We start from the raw sequence: 19,865 nt of genomic DNA on the forward strand, positions 1-19,865 counted from the left end.
AGCCGATCGCAACCCCTGGGAACTGACACGTTTATTTCCTTGCCAATCAACAGGTCAGATTGGCTGGCACGCCGCGCGAACTGCACCAGGGTGACTCACCCGAACAGGAGCGAAGCAGATTCTCCCGGGTCGTGTGTCCGACGCTGGGAATTCGATCAGTGATTTCTAGCGCCAACACACTTTTGGCACGCCCGGTGGGACTAATACAACCGCCACCATGTCGAAAGCTGCTGAAGTCTCCGAAGATAATGTCATCGAAATGACAGAGGCAGATCTCAGGGACGACCAGAAGGAAGAACTAGAGAAGCAGACGGCATACTACCGGAAGGCTTGCCTGCAGTGCTTCAGTCGCACCAGAAGCGGGGAGACTATCAAAAAGACTCCGTTTCCAACTCCCCGCCAGATCACAATCACCGAGGACTTGGACAAGATGTCCGAGATGGTCCAGCAGTCCGTTTATCAAGCTTTCATCGATCAATCCCCGGTGCTTGCAAACACGATGTACAATGCTATCATCAGCTCCTTGGCTAGCGGGGTATCTCAAGGGTACAAGGGACCGGCATATGCTCCGCCGATTCCACCAAACAAGAGTTATCTGAATTCGACTTCTCAGCCGATCCAATTTCCAGTTGGGGGTTCAGGCGCTTCCTCATCATCGATCTCTATGGGGTATACTGGCACACAACACCTCCAGCCACATCCCGTTCAGTTGTCCTCTGCGCAGTTCCCTCCGGTTAATCCAGTGCCTTGGGGGGCACCATTAGCTACGGCCGTTCAGGATCAATCGGCCAATCAGGGAAGTCCCTAGTGCCAGGCGTCTTTCCAGGCAGCCGCTCGACCAACTATGCCGCCGTACCAGCCTGTCTCACCAGAGATGAGCAAAGCAGCAGAGCTCGTACTATATGATGAAATGAGTGGTTCATTCAAACAGCCGACCTTGAATATGCAGCCGGCTATAACACATCAAATGCCACATACTTTCACTCAGCATCAAGTCATCCCGCCGCTGATATACCAGCACGTACCAGTCCCTCAGCCAACAGTTTACCAGCAACAGCCAGACTGGTCAGCACGTATAGCAGAGGTGATTCAGGAACAATTCGGCTTGAAGCCGAATGTGCAGACTTACACCTACAGGACACCGTACCCGTCTACGTACGACTTACTGCCGTTTCCCCATCAGTATAAAGTTCCTGACTTCACCAAGTTTTCGGGGATGGACGACACCTCAACCGTAGAACACGTGAACAGATTCATCATCCAATGCGGAGAGGCAGCGGCGCAAGATGCTCTACGGGTGCGGCTCTTCTTGTCGTCTTTGTCTGGGTCGGCCTTCCAGTGGTTCACAACCCTACCGCCCAACTCGATTATTACATGGGCCGATCTGGAGAGGCAGTTTCATAAATACTTCTACGCCGGGGTACATGAGATGAAGCTGTCCGATTTGACCAGCCTCAGGCAGAGAAGCGACGAGCCGATATCCTCATATGTGCAGAGGTTTCGGGAAATCAGGAACAAATGCTATTCTCTGGCTCTAACTGATGCACAGCTGGCTGATATAGCCTTTCAAGGTCTCCTGCCTCACATCAAGGAAAAATACGCCTCACAGGAGTTTGAGAGCTTGAGCCAAATCGTCCACCGATTGTCTGGTCAAGAGGTACGTTCTTTCGATCCACGAAGGAATTTCCAGAAGAAGGTGGCATACTTAGAAGAGGTTGAAGCCGAAGAAGATGCAGAAGTCGGTCTTGCAGAATGGGTTAAAGGGAAAAAGCCGATATCATGTCCGTTCGGCAAAAAGGAGCCAGAAATGTTCGGCTTTAATACTTCAAAGGCCGATAAAATCTTCGACCTCCTCCTCCAGGAAGGACAGATCAAGCTCTCGCCATACCATACCATTCCTTCTGCCGAAAAGCTGAAAAAGATGAAATATTGCAAATGGCACAACCCTACATCCCATGACACTAATGAGTGCAAAATCTTCTGGCAGCAGATACAGACGGCCATTGAGCAGGGCAGACTTAAATTTGAAGTGCCAACAAAACCTGTCAAGTCGATGAAGATCGATCAGCACCCCTTCTCCACCAACGTAGTTGACATGGGGAAGAACTCGCTCCAAACCAAGGTACTGACATCCGAATCGGCTAAAAAGAGCGGCGCCGTAGACCCTAGAAATCAAGCGGTGCCTGAAGACGTCAAGGGGAAGCGACGGATGGAAGACGACGACGGCGGATCAGGAGAACCACGCATTACTTCCCAATTCCTGCTCAACAAATATCAGCGGCAACATGAACGCTCAAGATCCCGGGAAGAAGCGATGCGGCGACATGAAGATCATTGGAGATGCCCGTTCTTCATCCACTGTTGGGAAAGCAACCTCAGGTTACCTTCGACCGATAATTGCCCGTAGTGCAACGGCCCGTATCGTAACAATCGGCCGTTCAATGTTGGGATACGAGGTAGGCTACACTAGCGCAATTCAAAAATTCTACCGCGTATAACCAGGAAGAACTGCCGTATAAGGATCACGGCATTACCACTCGACGCACTACTGGTGCGGAAGATGTAGATATGCGTCGATGCAGTGAAGACGATCACGTAGTCGTACGTAGTCGATCAACGTAGTCGTACGTAGTTGATCACGTCCAGCAGCTCGTCCACGTGCAGCAAGATCGCCTCCGGTACCGCGGCTCGTCGTTGGCTCGTCGTGGCTCGTCGGCGGCTCGTCGGCGGCTCGTCCAAGTGCTGCAGGTGCAACACCTCCAAGGTATCCACACGTGCAGGGAGGAAGCGTCGCAAGCCGGACTGCTAGATCCGCGAGTTGCAACAGGCGAGGGCGTGGGAGGCGCGGCAGGTGTGTTTCGCCAAAAAGGTGTAAACCCTAGGGCGCCCCCACCCCTCTATTTATAGAGGTTCCTGACGGGCCTCTGGATCCGAGGCCCATTAGTACTTCTAAACCTAATCCAACTCGGATCTGATCCGAATTGGGCTTCCAGCCCCTTAAGTGTGTGACCCTATGGGTTCGGATACGTATAGACATGGCCCGAGTACTCCTACTCGGCCCAATGGTCGGTAGCGGCCTCTAGCAAGACGTGCCAACTCCTATACGCACACGAAGATCATATCAGACGAACCATCACAACATAATATACATGCTATTCCCTTTGCCTCACGATATTTGGTCTAGCTTCAAGCCGACCGCTCTTTCTCGATCCTGTGATTCGGAATCCCTTTGTAGGTTAACTCTTAACCGTACGTAGCATGGCCATGCATTTTCGGATCCGATCACTCGAGGGGCCCAGAGATATCACTCTCAATCAGAGAGGGGCAAATCCCATCTTGATTGACCATGTCTCATAGCATGCTTCTTGACAAACCCGAAAGCTACCTTTATAACTACCCTGTTACCGCGTAGCGTTTGATAGCCCCTAAGTAGGTCGATCCACATCTAGAATACATGCGACAATCTCAGGTCTAAGGACAAAGCGTATATGTTGTTTAAAGAGAGAACTATTTCTCGTGTTGGGTCAGTCCCAGCACATGTCTCCACATGTGTCCACATTATTAGTTCAACATCTCCATGTCCATGACTTGTGAAACATAGTCATCAACCAATACATGTGCTAGTCTAATATTCATGTGTGTCCTCACATGAACTCCGACTAGGGACAACTTTAGAATAACCATACAAGTAAAGAGTTTCACATACAATTCACATAATTGCAAATCAATTCAAGTAGCCTTTAATGGATATTCAATGAACACAATATACAAATCATGGATACAAATGGAATATCATCATCTCTATGATTGCCTCTAGGGCATACCTCCAACAGTCTCCCACTTGCACTAGAGTCAATCTAGAAGGTACCTAATACCCATAGCTCTTACATGCGCATCATGCTTAGCCTGCGGGAGTGGTTTTGTCAACGGATCAGAAATGTTCAGATCCGTGTGTATTTTGCATATCTTGATCTCACCCCGGTTAACGAAGTCTCGAATGAGATGAAATCGCCGCATTACGTGTTTGTTCTTCTGGTGGTTCCTTGGCTCCTTTGCTTGCGCAATTGCCCCATTATTATCACAGTAGAGATTCAATGGGCTGGACGCATTCGGGAACACACCAAGCTCAATGAGGAAATTCCTTATCCAAACACCTTCCTTCGCGGCTTCCAAAGCCGCGATGTACTCGGCTTCTGTCGTAGAATCGGCCACCGTCTCCTGCTTGGAACTCTTCCAACTAATAGCACCACCATTCAGTGTGAACACAAATCCTGATTGTGACTTTGAATTATCTCTATCGGTTTGGAAACTAGCATCGGTGTAACCTGTTACAACGAGCTCCTCCTCACCTCCATAGACGAGGAACATATCTTTAGTCCTTCTCAAGTACTTAAGAATGTTTTTCACCGCTGTCCAGTGACTCTCACCTGGATCAGACTGGTGTCTGCTTGTCATACTTAGCGCATATGAAACATCTGGGCGAGTACTTATCATTGCATACATGATAGATCCAATAGCCGAGGCATATGGCACTCTACTCATGCGATCCCGCTCATCAGCAGTCGAAGGACACTGAGTCTTGCTGAGATGTATGCCATGTGACATAGGCAAGAACCCCTTCTTTGCCTCTTCCATGCTGAACCGCTTCAACACTTTGTCAATGTAAGTATCTTGGCTTAAACCTATAAGCCTTCTCGATCTATCTCTATAGATCTTAATGCCCAGAATATATGCCGCTTCCCCTAAGTCCTTCATCGAAAAACTATTTTTCAGTAAAGTCTTTACGAACTCAAGCATAGGAATGTTATTTCCAATCAGTAATATGTCATCCACATATAAGATTAGAAATACTACAGAGCTCCCACTAACCTTCTTGTAAACACAAGACTCTTCTTCGTTCTTGGTGAAGTCAAACCCTTTGACCACTTCATCAAAACGAATGTTCCAACTCCTAGATGCTTGCTTCAATCCATAAATGGATCTCTGAAGCTTGCATACCTTTCCAGCATTTTTCGGATCGACAAAACCCTCGGGCTGTATCATATACACGTCCTCAGATAGGTTTCCATTCAGGAAAGCTGTCTTGACATCCATCTGCCATATCTCATAATCGAAATATGCAGCTATAGCTAGAATAATCCGAATGGACTTAAGCATCACTACGGGCGAGAAGGTCTCGTCGTAGTCAACTCCTTGAACTTGTCGAAAACCTTTTGCGACAAGTCGTGCTTTATAGATGTGAACATTTCCATCCATGTCCTTTTTCTTCTTATAGATCCACTTGCACTCTATGGCTTTAACACCATCAGGCGGGTCAACCAAGTTCCAAACTTGATTGTCTCCCATGGACTCTATTTCGGATTGCATGGCACTCTGCCATTTTTCGGAGTCTGGGTCCATCATTGCTTCTGCATATGTCGCAGGCTCATCATTGTCCAACAATAATATTTCCCGCATTTCGTGGAGCCTTGCTGACCTTCGTGGTTGTGGCGGTGCTTCTCTTGCCATGGGTATCTCAACTTGTTCTGCTACGTTAGCATCACTCATTGATTCTTGCCCGATCGGCTCATCTTGAACTTCTTCAAGATGCACTGTCTTTCCACTCTTTTCTCCTTTGAGAAACTCTTTCTCTACGAAAACCCCGTTCCGAGCGACAAACACTTTGCCTTCTGATCGGTTGTAGAAATAATATCCCAAAGTTTCCTTTGGATATCCCATGAAAATGCACTTATCCGACTTGGGTGCACTTATCCGACTTGTACTTTGTCGGCCGATTTGGACGATTACATGTTTTCTCTAGGCGAACCTTTTTATATCGGCTGTGTGCTGTTTATCGTGGTCGATCCTTTATGCTCCGACCCATATACTAGGGTAGTACCTTTTTAAGTACCTTCCATTCAGAGCCCTAGTAAACTCTTCTCCTTCGATTGTTTCCAGAATATAAGCGTTTCCTGGAGCACATCTGCCGATTTTATACGGCCCTTCCCATGTAGGGGACCACTTCCCGAATTTGGGATCTTTCGACCCGATCGGCAACACTAACTTCCAAACCAGGTCCCCTGGAGAGAATTGTTTGACTTTGACCTTCTTATCATACCACCTGGCCACTTTCTTCTTGTTTTCCTCGATGCTTATCAAAACTCTCAATCGTTGGCCAGCCAAGTCATCAAGCTCCCTTTTCATGAGTGAGGAGTAGTCGTCGGCCGTCAACTGGTCCTGGAGCGAAGTGCGTCTCGACCCCGCCCTCACTTCCCATGGTAGTACTGCATTGTGACCGTACACCAACTGATAAGGGGACAACTTGGTGGACCCATGGCAAGCCATCCTGTATGCCCATAGGGCTTCAGTCAAACATAGATGCCACTTTTTCGGCTGCTCCTCTATCTTCCTCTTGATTAACTTTATTATCCCTTTGTTGGAGGATTCAGCCTGGCCGTTAGCTTTGGCATAATATGGAGAGGAGTTTAACAATTTTATTCCCATATCGGCCGTGAACTCCTCGAATTCTCCTGATGTGAACATTGTCCCTTGATCGGTTGTGATAGTCTGGGGAATGCCGAATCGGTAGACGATATGGTCCCTTATGAAGTCGACCATGGTAGCCGATGTTACGGCTCTTAACGGAATTGCCTCCACCCATTTGGTGAAATAATCGGTGGCCACCAGAATGAATTTATGCCCTTTGCTTGATGGAGGATAAATTTGGCCGATGAGGTCTATTCCCCATCCTCTGAACGGCCATGGTTTGATAATGGGATTCATGGCCGACGCGGGCGCACGTTGGACATTCCCGAATTTCTGACAATCCTGGCATCCCTTATAATATTTGAAGCAATCTTCGAGGATCGTTGGCCAGTAATACCCATTATTCTTGATCATCCATTTCATCTTGTGAGCCGACTGGTGGGCTCCACACACTCCTTCATGGATTTCTACCATCAGAGTCTTAGCCTCCTCCGTTCCCAGACACTTGAGTAGGACGCCGTCAATTGTTCGGTAGAACAAGTCGTTTTCCAGTAGTACATATTTGGTAGCATGGAAACGCACCCGCCGATCCACTTTCTTGGATGGATCTTTTAGGTAATCGGCAATTTCTTTTCGCCAGTCATCGGCCGCGAGCTCTAGAGCCATAGCGCCTTGAATCGGCCGATACCCAGATGCGTGTTGGGCGAGCTTGTTGGCATCCTCGTTGTGATTCCTTGGGATGTGTTCAATAACTGCCGATTTGAACTCTTTCAAAAGCTGCAAGCAATCTTCGTAATAAATCCTCAGCACATCGTCCTTGCATTCGGACTTCCCTGTTAATTGATCCACAATAAGCATGGAATCTCCAAAAATTTTGAGAGAATCGGCCTGGACTTCTCTTAGTAATTGTAATCCCTTCAGTACAGCTCCGTACTCTGCTTGATTGTTAGTGGCGGTTGCTTCTATCGGCAGAGAAAAATCATAGCTTGCCCCCCGAGGTGATATGAGGACGATGCCGATTCCTGATCTGACCCCACATGACGATCCATCAAAGTATAAAGTCCAAGGTACCGGTTCCACGAAGGTAACCTCTGGTCCGCAGTGTTGGGCGACGAAATCGGCCATGACCTGACCCTTGACGGCTTTCGCCAATTCATAACGAAGGTCAAACTCTGACAAAGCTAAGATCCATTTGCCGATTTGTCCTTTCAAAATCGGCAGTGACAGCATGTATTTTACCACGTCGTCTTTGCACACGACCACACATTCCGCTGATAGCAAATAGTGCCTGAGTTTGGTACATGAGAAGTAAAGGCATAGGCACAAATGCTCCACTGGAGGGTACCTCGTTTCGGCGTCCAGAAGTCTTCTACTGACATAATAAATTACTCGTTCCTTTCCCTCGAACTCCTGGACCAGAGCCAACCCAATAGCTTTTTCATCGGCTGATAAATATAGTTTAAATGGCTTACCAGTTTGAGGAGGGACCAATACCGGCGGTGAGACCAAGTACTGCTTGATATCTTCCAGTGCCTTGCGTTGCTCTTCCCCCCATATGAACTCTTGGTCGGGTTTCAACTTTAATAGTGGTGTGAAAGCTTGGATTCGCCCCGACAGATTAGATATGAATCTTCTGATGAAATTCACCTTGCCGATTAGAGATTGCAACTCAGTTTTATTCTACGGGGCCACGACTTTGTTGATGGCCGCTATAGTCTTCTGATTGATTTCTATTCCTCGCTCGTGTACCATGAATCCTAAGAATTGTTCGGCGGATACGCCGAAGGCACACTTATTCGGGTTCATCTTCAGCCCATGTTTCTTAGTGCATTCCAACACTTTTCGCAAATCGGCCAGATGCTCCTCGTGTCTTTTTGACTTATCTACGACGTCGTTGATGTAGATTTCTACCAGTATGCCGATGAGTTTGTGGAATATGTAGTTCATGGCTCTCTGATACGTAGCGCCAGCGTTTTTTAAACCGAAAGTCATTACCACCCACTCGAATAAACCAAGGTGACCTGGGCATCTGAAGGCCGTTTTGGGTATGTCTTCTTTGGCCATAAGTATCTGATTGTTGTTGGGATACGAGGTAGGCTACACTAGCGCAATTCAAAAAATTTCTACCGCGTATAACCAGGAAGAACTGCCGTATAAGGATCACGGGATTACCACTCGATGCACTACTGGTGCGGAAGATGTAGATATGCGTCGATGCAGTGAAGACGATCACGTAGTCGTACGTAGTCGATCAACGTAATCGTACGTAGTCGATCACGTCCAGCAGCTCCTCAGCAGCTCGTCCACGTGCAGCAGATCGCCTCCGGTGCCGCGGCTTGTCGTTGGCTCGTCGCGGCTCGTCGGCGGCTCGTCGTGGCTCGTCGGCGGCTCGTCCAAGTGCTGCAGGCGCAACACCTCCAAGGTATCCACACGTGCAGGGAGGAAGCGTCGCAAGCCGGACTGCTAGATCCGCGAGTTGCAATAGGCGAGGGCGTGGGAGGCGCGGCAGGTGTGTTTCGCAAAAGGGTGTCAACCCTAGGGCGCCCCCACCCCTCTATTTATAGATGTTCCTGACGGGCCTCTGGATCCGAGGCCCATTAGTACTTCTAAACCTAATCCAACTCGGATCTGATCCGAATTGGGCTTCCAGCCCTTTAAGTGTGTGACCCTATGGGTTTGGATACGTATAGACATGGCCCGAGTACTCCTACTCGGCCCAATAGTCGGTAGCGGCCTCTAGTAAGACGTGCCAACTCCTATACGCACACGAAGATCATATCAGATGAACCATCACAACATAATATACATGCTATTCCCTTTGCCTCATGATATTTGGTCTACCTTGAAGCCGACCGCTCTTTCTCGATCCTGTGATTCGGAATCCCTTTGTAGGTTAACTCTTAACCGTACGTAGCATGGCCATGCATTTTCGGATCCGATCACTCGAGGGGCCCAGAGATATCACTCTCAATCAGAGAGGGGCAAATCCCATCTTGATTGACCATGTCTCATAGCATGCTTCTTGACAAACCCGAAAACTACCTTTATAACTACCCTGTTACGGCGTAGCGTTTGATAGCCCCTAAGTAGGTCGATCCACATATAGAACACATGCGACAATCTCAGGTCTAAGGACAAAGCGTATATGTTGTTTAAAGAGAGAACTACTTCTCGTGTTGGGTCAGTCCTAGCACATGTCTCCACATGTGTCCACATTATTAGTTTAACATCTCCATGTCCATGACTTGTGAAACATAGTCATCAACTAATACATGTGCTAGTCTAATATTCATGTGTGTCCTCACATGAACTCCGACTAGGGACAACTTTAGAATAACCACACAAGTAAAGAGTTTCACATACAATTCACATAATTGCAAATCAATTCAAGTAGCCTTCAATGGATATTCAATGAACACAACATACAAATCATGGATACAAGTGGAATATCATCATCTCTATGATTGCCTCTAGGGCATACCTCCAACAGTCTCCCACTTGCACTAGAGTCAATCTAGAAGGTACCTAATACCCATAGCTCTTACATGCGCATCATGCTTAGCGTGCGGGAGTGGTTTTGTCAATGGATCAGAAATGTTCAGATCCGTGTGTATTTTGCATATCTTGATCTCACCCCGGTTAACGAAGTCTCGAATGAGATGAAATCGCCGCATTACGTGTTTGTTCTTCTGGTGGTTCCTTGGCTCCTTCGCTTGCGCAATTGCCCCATTATTATCACAGTAGAGATTCAATGGGCTGGACGCATTCGGGAACACACCAAGCTCAATGAGGAAATTCCTTATCCAAACACCTTCCTTCGCGGCTTCCAAAGCCGCGATGTACTCGGCTTCTGTCGTAGAATCGGCCACCGTCTCCTGCTTGGAACTCTTCCAACTAATAGCACCACCATTCAGTGTGAACACAAATCCTGATTGTGACTTTGAATTATCTCTATCGGTTTGGAAACTAGCATCGGTGTAACCTGTTACAACGAGCTCCTCCTCACCTCCATAGACGAGGAACATATCTTTAGTCCTTCTCAAGTACTTAAGAATATTTTTCACCGCTGTCCAGTGACTCTCACCTGGATCAGATTGGTGTCTGCTTGTCATACTTAGCGCATATGAAACATCTGGGCGAGTACTTATCATTGCATACATGATAGATCCAATAGCCGAGGCATATGGCACTCTACTCATGCGATCCGGCTCATCAGCAGTCGAAGGACACTGAGTCTTGCTGAGATGTATGCCATGTGACATAGGCAAGAACCCTTTCTTTGCCTCTTCCATGCTGAACCGCTTCAACACTTTGTCAATGTAAGTATCTTGGCTTAAACCTATAAGCCTTCTCGATCTATCTCTATAGATCTTAATGCCCAGAATATATGCCGCTTCCCCTAAGTCCTTCATCGAAAAACTATTTTTCAGTGAAGTCTTTATGGACTCAAGCATAGGAATGTTATTTCCAATCAGTAATATGTCATTCACACATAAGATTAGAAATACTACAGAGCTCCCACTAACCTTCTTGTAAACACAAGACTCTTCTTCGTGCTTGGTGAAGTCAAACCCTTTGACCACTTCATCAAAACGAATGTTCCAACTCCTAGATGCTTGCTTCAATCCATAAATGGATCTCTGAAGCTTACATACCTTTCCAGCATTTTTCGGATCGACAAAACCCTCGGGCTGTATCATATACACGTCCTCAGCTAGGTTTCCATTCAGGAAAGCTGTCTTGACATCCATCTGCCATATCTCATAATCGAAATATGCAGCTATAGCTAGAATAATCCGAATGGACTTAAGCATCACTACGGGCGAAAAGGTCTCGTCGTAGTCAACTCCTTGAACTTGTCGAAAACCTTTTGCGACAAGTCGTGCTTTATAGATGTGAACATTTCCATCCATGTCCTTTTTCTTTTTATAGATCCACTTGCACTCCATGGCTTTAACACCATCAGGCGGGTCAACCAAGTTCCAAACTTGATTGTCTCCCATGGACTCTATTTCGGATTGCATGGCACTCTGCCATTTTTCGGAGTCTGGGTCCATCATTGCTTCTGCATATGTCGCAGGCTCATCATTGTCCAACAATAATATTTCCCGCATTTTGCGGAGCCTTGCCGACCTTCGTGGTTGTGGCGGTGCTTCTCTTGCCATGGGTATCTCAACTTGTTCTGCTACGTTAGCATCACTCATTGATTCTTGCCCGATCGGCTCATCTTGAACTTCTTCAAGATGCACTGTCTTTCCACTCTTTTCTCCTTTGAGAAACTCTTTCTCCAGGAAAACCCCGTTCCGAGCGACAAACACTTTGCCTTCTGATCGGTTGTAGAAATAATATCCCAAAGTTTCCTTTGGATATCCCACGAAAATGCACTTATCCGACTTGGGTGTGATCTTGTCCGACTGAAGTCGCTTGACGAAGACTTCACATCCCCAAATCTTTAGAAAAGACAAACTAGGAACCTTTCCAGTCCATATCTCATATGGTGTCTTAACTACGGATTTAGATGGTACCCTATTAAGTGTGAAAGCTGCTGTTTCTAGAGCGTATCCCCAAAATGACAACGGTAGGTCCGACTGGCTCATCATTTATCGAACCATGTCTAACAAAGTTCGATTACGTCGCTCGGACACACCGTTTCTCTGAGGTGTTCCAGGCGGCGTAAGTTGTGGAACAATTCCGCAACTCTTTAGATGATTGCTAAACTCGTGGCTCAAATACTCGCCTCCACGATCAGATCGTAAGGCCTTAATTTTCTTGCCACGCTGATTTTCAACTTCATTCTGAAATTCCTTGAACTTTTCAAAGGTTTCAGACTTGTGCCTCATCAAGTAGACATAGCCATATCTACTAAAATCATCAGTGAAAGTTATAAAGTATTGGAATCCTCCTCTAGCCATCGTGCTCATTGGTCCGCATACATCACTATGTACGAGTTCCAACAAGTCTACTGCTCTCTCAGGAAATCCTGTGAAAGGCGGCTTGGTCATCTTGCCTAGCAAGCAAGCCTCACATGTCTGGTATGATTCAAAATCAAACGAAGTTAGAAGTCCATCAGAATGGAGCTTCTTCATGCGCTTTTTACTTATATGACCCAAACGACAATGCCACAAGTAGGTAGGACTCAAATCATTAGGCCGAGGCCTTTTAGCACTTACATTACAAACAGGTGAACCATCAAGATTTAAAACAAATAATCCATTCACAATGGGTGCAAAAGCCATAAACATATTATTCTTAGAGATCACACAACCATTGTTTTCACTCGCAAATGAATAACCATCCTTCATCAAGCATGAAGGAGATAAAATGTTTCGACTTAAACTAGGAACAAAATAACAATTATTCAACTCCATAATAAATCCTGACGGGAGGTGGAGTTGCATCGTCCCGACGGTCAACGCAGCAACTCTTGCATTATTGCCCACACGGAAATCAACTTCTCCTCTTTCCACGCTGCTACTTCTTATCATTCCCTGCATCGAATTGCAAATATGAGCAACCGATCCGGTATCAAATACCCAAGAGTTAATAATTGTATGAGCGAGAAATATGTTGTCTATAACATTAACAATAAGCGTACCTAAGGTAGAAGTACTCTTACTTCCGCCATTCTTCAAGGAAGCTAGGTACTGCTTGCAGTTTCTCTTCCAGTGACCAAGTTCATGACAGTAAAAGCACTCTTTATCTGGAGCAGGTCCAGGTCCAGCTTTAACCTTGGGCGCTGGGTTTGGCTTGGACGTTCCAGCCTTGCCCTTCTTCTTCCAAGAATTGCCCTTAAAGCTAGGCTTGTTCTGTATAGCCATCACATGGCTGGTACTAGCGCTTTTCTTGATGTCTACCTCTGCTGTCTTGAGCATACCACACAATTCATTCAAACCCTTCTCCGTCCCATGCATATGGTAGTTCGAGATGAAGTTCCCATAGCTAGGCGGAAGAGATGAAAGAATGAAGTCAGTGGCCAACTCTTTGCCCATTGGGAAGCCCAGCTTCTCCAATCGCTGAGTGTAACCAACCATCTTGATTACATGTGGTCCTACTGCTGCGCCTTCTGCTAACTTGCACTCCAGAAACGCTTTGGACACATTGAACCTTTCGGTCCTAGCCTGTGTCTGGAACATGTCCTTGAGCGCCATGATCATATCGTGTGCCTCATGATTTGTTTCGAACTGCATCTGCAGCTCGGGTTCCATGCAAGCAAGCATAAGGCAGCTTACCTCAAGATTAGCATCAAATGCCTTCTTGTAAGCAGCCTTAACGGCAGCAGATGCATCATCAGCAGGTACTGGTGGTAGTGGGGTGTCTAGAACATCTTCCTTTTTATTGGCCCTGAGAACAATTCTCAGGTTACGGATCCAATCCGAATAGTTTGTTCCATTCAGCTTGTCCTTCTCAAGGACCGAACGCAAAGCAAACGATGTGGTGGTGTTGCTAGGTGCCATTTAATCTACAACAAAAGTAATGCAAAATACACTAAGACAAACGTATCCATGATAGAGCAAATTACATTAAACTATTTTAACAGAATCTACTCCCACTAAAATCAATATCCCTCTATTGAAACTTTAGTGATTCAGGATCCACAACTAACAAGTCTAGTAGTGAGCTTTAGCATCACCGCTAGCAAACGAGGTAGATCGGTAAGCAACTTTTGCTAACCATATCACATATGACTCCTGTTGTTGGGTGACATCTCTATGTCTCGGCGCCCAACCTTTATGCCCCAAGGTCCTTAACCGTTAAGATAACCTTGTTAAGCAAACCAACCCTTATGCGTCTAAGTGTCCGACACAAACCCGTCTAATCAAGGAAAACTAGTGGCACCCTAATTTCATAGACCCACCACTAATTGTACAAGACATGGGACGATGCAAGTTTTAGTTGGGAGGGCATACTAACTTAAACGTTATGAGGGATTGTTCTACTTCTAACACACAGCATGCAGAAAGTAAAACATAAACAAAATAGCATTCACACAGTTGTGACACATTATGGCCCGTTTTCATATGGTGATCTCCATCTCCATAGAACCTGTTCACCATGGTGATCTCCATCTCCATGTTCCATGTGCGCCATCCTCTTGGTGATGAGTCCTCCAAGAACTAGAACATGCTATTACGCCTAATAGCTAGTAAAGAAGCTAGTAATGAAGATTACATAGTTGCTTGGATCATCACAGATTGGTACGCAGACCATTAAATACATTAATGTGACAACACATATGGCTCCTGCCGTGTTGCCGTACGCGCGACACGCAGGTCACGAATGAGTTACACACATGCATCACATACACAAAGGGGCCATACTGATCACAAGATACATACATCCTGCAAAACAGAGTAAAGTGTCCTAACGTTCCAAACTTTGGAGGCCCGAAACTCTATCTTCCAAGCCGAATTTGGGAAATCTAATTTCACCGAAAATGGTGAAGCGGTTGAATTTCATGTGTAACTTTTTCTGTAGATCAATTTTCATTTAAAATTCACCCCAACTCGAGATCGTACCGAAAAGTTACGGCTGATTTACCGAAGCATACGCATACGGCAAAAATCCCGACCCCGGCAGTAGATCTCATCTACTATTGCACATCTAATGCGCCTGGCGTATGACCCTGGATTTCGATTCGACCAATCATATTGATATTCGCTCACTACAACTGGATTTACGTGTATCACTTAACTCCGATGGCGGAAACCGACCGGTAGGAGTATGTCGTTACACTACCATTGCAGCAAGGGCACGAAACCAGGACATAGATCAAACGGAAAACTCGCATATCTCCATATGCACACATCCCAAATCCAAAACTAAGCAGCTACGGCTCTGATACCACTGTTGGGCTACGAGGTAGGCTACACTAGCGCAATTCAAAAAATTTCTACCACGTATAACCAGGAAGAACTGCCGTATAAGGATCACGGGATTACCACTCGATGCACTACTGGTGCGGAAGATGTAGATATGCGTCGATGCAGTGAAGATGATCACGTAGTCGTACGTAGTCGATCAACATAATCGTACGTAGTCGATCACGTCCAGCAGCTCCTCAGCAGCTCGTCCACGTGCAGCAGATCGCCTCCGGTGCCGCGGCTTGTCGTCGGCTCATCGCGGCTTGTCGTCGGCTCGTCGTGGCTCGTCGGCGGCTCGTCCAAGTGCTGCAGGCGCAACACCTCCAAGGTATCCACACGTGCAGGGAGAAAGCGTCGCAAGCCGGACTGCTAGATCCGCGAGTTGCAACAGGCGAGGGCGTGGGAGGCGCGGCAGGTGTGTTTCGCAAAAGGGTGTCAACCCTAGGGCGCCCCCACCCCTCTATTTATAGAGGTTCCTGACGGGCCTCTGGATCCGAGGCCCATTAGTACTTCTAAACCTAATCCAACTCGGATCTGATCCGAATTGGGCTTCCAGCCCCTTAAGTGTGTGACCCTATGGGTTCGGATACGTATAGACATGGCCCGAGTACTCCTACTCGGCCCAATAGTCGGTAGTGGCCTCTAGTAAGACATGCCAACTCCTATACGCACACGAAGATCATATCAGACGAACCATCACAACATAATATACATGCTATTCCCTTTGCCTCACGATATTTGGTCTAGCTTCAAGCCGACCGCTCTTTCTCGATCCTGTGATTCGGAATCCCTTTGTAGGTTAACTCTTAACCGTACGTAGCATGGCCATGCATTTTCGGATCCCATCACTCGAGGGGCCCAGAGATATCACTCTCAATCAGAGAGGGGCAAATCCCATCTTGATTGACCATGTCTCATAGCATGCTTCTTGACAAACCCGAAAACTACCTTTATAACTACCCTGTTATGGCGTAGCGTTTGATAGCCCCTAAGTAGGTCGATCCACATCTAGAACACATGCGACAATCTCAGGTCTAAGGACAAAGCATATATGTTGTTTAAAGAGAGAACTACTTCTCGTGTTGGGTCAGTCCTAGCACATGTCTCCACATGTGTCCACATTATTAGTTTAACATCTCCATGTCCATAACTTGTGAAACATAGTCATCAACTAATACATGTGCTAGTCTAATATTCATGTGTGTCCTCACATGAACTCCGACTAGGGACAACTTTAGAATAACCATACAAGTAAAGAGTTTCACATACAATTCACATAATTGCAAATCAATTCAAGTAGCCTTCAATGGATATTCAATGAACACAACATACAAATCATGGATACAAATGGAATATCATCATCTCTATGATTGCCTCTAGGGCATACCTCCAACAATTGTACCCAGCGTTTCCATCCATGAAACTAATAACCTTGTGTCCCGTGGCGGCGTCTATCAACACATCGGCCGTCGGCATGGGGTATCCATCCATTGGTGTGGCCTGATTAAGATTCCTGAAATCGACGCACACGCGTAGCTTTCCGTTCTTCTTGTATATTTGTACAATGTTGGAGATCCACTCGGCATAACGGCATTGCCGAATAAATTTTTGTTCGATTAGCCGAGTTATTTCGGCTTTTATGTCTGGTAGGATTTTAGGATTGCACCACCGTGCAGGCTGTTGATACGGCCGATATCCTGGTTTTATGGGTAGCCGATGTTCAACAATAGATCGGTCTAATCCGGGCATCTCACGATACTCCCAAGCATAACAATCCTTAAATTCCCTTAACAAACTTGTCAATTTACATTTGTATTCCGGATCTAAATTTGCACTAATATATGTCGGCCTTGGTTTGGTACCATCGCCTAAGTCTATCATCTCTAAAGAATCAGCCGACGTGAACCCGTGCCTTAGCTTCCCATCTTCTCGGGTGAACTGATCCATTTAATCTGAGTCTTCGGAGCCGACTGCTCGGATCGGCTGTAGGCCAAAATCAGACACCTTCAAGAAGTCAGTATCCCATACTCTCCCGGATATGCACTTGACGGTTTCGCAGCTCCACTACTGCGTGTCGGCTGCTGCGATGCTGTATGTGGAATCGGCGGTGACCACCTCGATGTTGTCGCCAACCCATTGTACAAGACATTGATGCATTGTAGATGGAACACAGCAATTTGCATGTATCCAGTCTCGGCCAAGTAGCATGTTGTAGGACCCCTTGCCATTAATAATAAAGAAAGTAGTAGGAAGGGTCTTACTGCCGATGGTGAGGTCGACGCAGAGGGCGCCGCGAGCGGGGGATACGTTGTCCTCGAAGTCCTTGAGCATCATATCTGTCTTGGTCAGGTCATCATCGCTCTTCCCAAGCTTCCAGAGCACGGCGTATGGCATGATGTTGACTGCAGCTCCTCCGTCTACCATTAACCTGGTGAGGGGTCGGCCGTTGACATGCCCTTTAAGAAACAACGGTTTCAGGTGTTTCCGTTTGTGGTCTTCGGGCTTCTCGAATGTGGCTGTCATTGGCTCCAAAGCCAATTGCGCCATCTGTTCTTCCATCACCGATATATCCTGTCGGTCGGCGGGAGTCATGAACTCCATTGGCAGTATGAAAACCATGCCGATGTCGGCTGCCGATTCGTCGTCTGCCGATTCGTCGCCTCCTCTGTCATTTCTTTTGGGGCGCCATACCTGAGACCTGCCTTCCCTCTTGTCCGTCGTGTACTGTTGTTCTTCTTCCTGTTGTTCCCACTGGTGGAGACGCTGGATTCTTCGTTTTTGAGACTTGGTCAATCCATCGGGACACCACCTGGGGTTCACTGGTTTGGTTCATAGCCTGGCGCGTTCCCACTCTGGTTCGCGTCCTAAAGGGTTCTCGTCTGACACTCGAGCATCAGCCATCTCTTCAAGCCGACTATGGACGCTGGCCCTATTTTCTGGCCGGTCATGTTGATCAAATCTGCCCCCCGACCCATCATGGCGCCTGCCTTTCGACCGGTCATACCGGTCACTTCTGCCCCCCAGCCGATCACGTACGGGAGGGCGCCAGTCGTCTTGGTCGCGCCAGTTCCTGCTAATCGGCTCTAGTCTCCCATCTCTGGAGCGAGACCTGTTGAATGTTGGAGGTATGCCCTAGAGGCAATCATAGAGATGATGATATTCCATTTGTATCCATGATTTGTATATTGTGTTCATTGAATATCCATTAAAGGCTACTTGAATTGATTTGCAATTATGTGAATTGTATGTGAAACTCTTTACTTGTATGGTTATTCTAAAGTTGTCCCTAGTCGGAGTTCATGTGAGGACACACATGAATATTAGACTAGCACATGTATTGGTTGATGACTATGTTTCACAAGTCATGGACATGGAGATGTTGAACTAATAATGTGGACACATGTGCTCGGACTGACCCAACATGAGAAGTAGTTCTCTCTTTAAACAACATATACGCTTTGTCCTTAGACCTGAGATTGTCGCATGTGTTCTAGATGTGGATCGACCTACTTAGGGGCTATCAAACGCTACGCCGTAACAGGGTAGTTATAAAGGTAGCTTTCGAGTTTGTCAAGAAGCATGCTATGAGACATGGTCAATCAAGATGGGATTTGCCCCTCTCTGATTGAGAGTGATATCTCTGGGCCCCTCGAGTGATCGGATCCGAAAATGCATGGCCATGCTACGTACGGTTAAGAGTTAACCTACAAAGGGATTCCGAATCACAGGATCGAGAAAGAGCGGTCGGCTTGAAGCTAGACCAAATATCGTGAGGCAAAGGGAATAGCATGTATATTATGTTGTGATGGTTCGTCTGATATGATCTTCGTGTGCGTATAGGAGTTGGCACGTCTTGCTAGAGGCTGCTACCGACCATTGGGCCGAGTAGGAGTACTTGGGCCATGTCTATACGTATCCGAACCCATAGGGTCACACACTTAAGGGGCTGGAAGCCCAATTCGGATCAGATCCGAGTTGGATTAGGTTTAGAAGTACTAATGGGCCTCGGATCGAGAGGCCCGTCAGGAACCTCTATAAATAGAGGGGTGGGGGCGCCCTAGGGTTTACACCTTTTTGGCGAAACACACCTGCCGCGCCTCCCACGCCCTCGCCTGTTGCAACTCGCGGATCTAGCAGTCCGGCTTGCGACGCTTCCTCCCTGCACGTGTGGATACCTTGGAGGTGTTGCGCCTGCAGCACTTGGACGAGCCGCCGACGAGCCGCCGACAAGCCACGACGAGCCAACAACGAGCCGCGGTACCGGAGGCAATCTTGCTGCACATGGACGAGCTGCTGGACGTGATCGACTACGTACGACTACATGATCGTCTTCACTGCATCAACGCATATCTACATCTTCCGCACCAGTAGTGCGTCGAGTGGTAATCCCGTGATCCTTATACGGCAGTTCTTCCTGGTTATACGCGGTAGAATTTTTGAATTGCGCTAGTGTAGCCTACCTCGTATCCCAACAATGGTATCAGAGCCGTAGCTGCTTAGTTTTGGATTCGGGATGTGTGCATATGGAGATATGCGAGT

Source organism: Setaria viridis, chromosome 9, assembly GCF_005286985.2.
Source record: "Setaria viridis chromosome 9, Setaria_viridis_v4.0, whole genome shotgun sequence".
Taxonomy (NCBI): domain Eukaryota; kingdom Viridiplantae; phylum Streptophyta; class Magnoliopsida; order Poales; family Poaceae; genus Setaria; species Setaria viridis.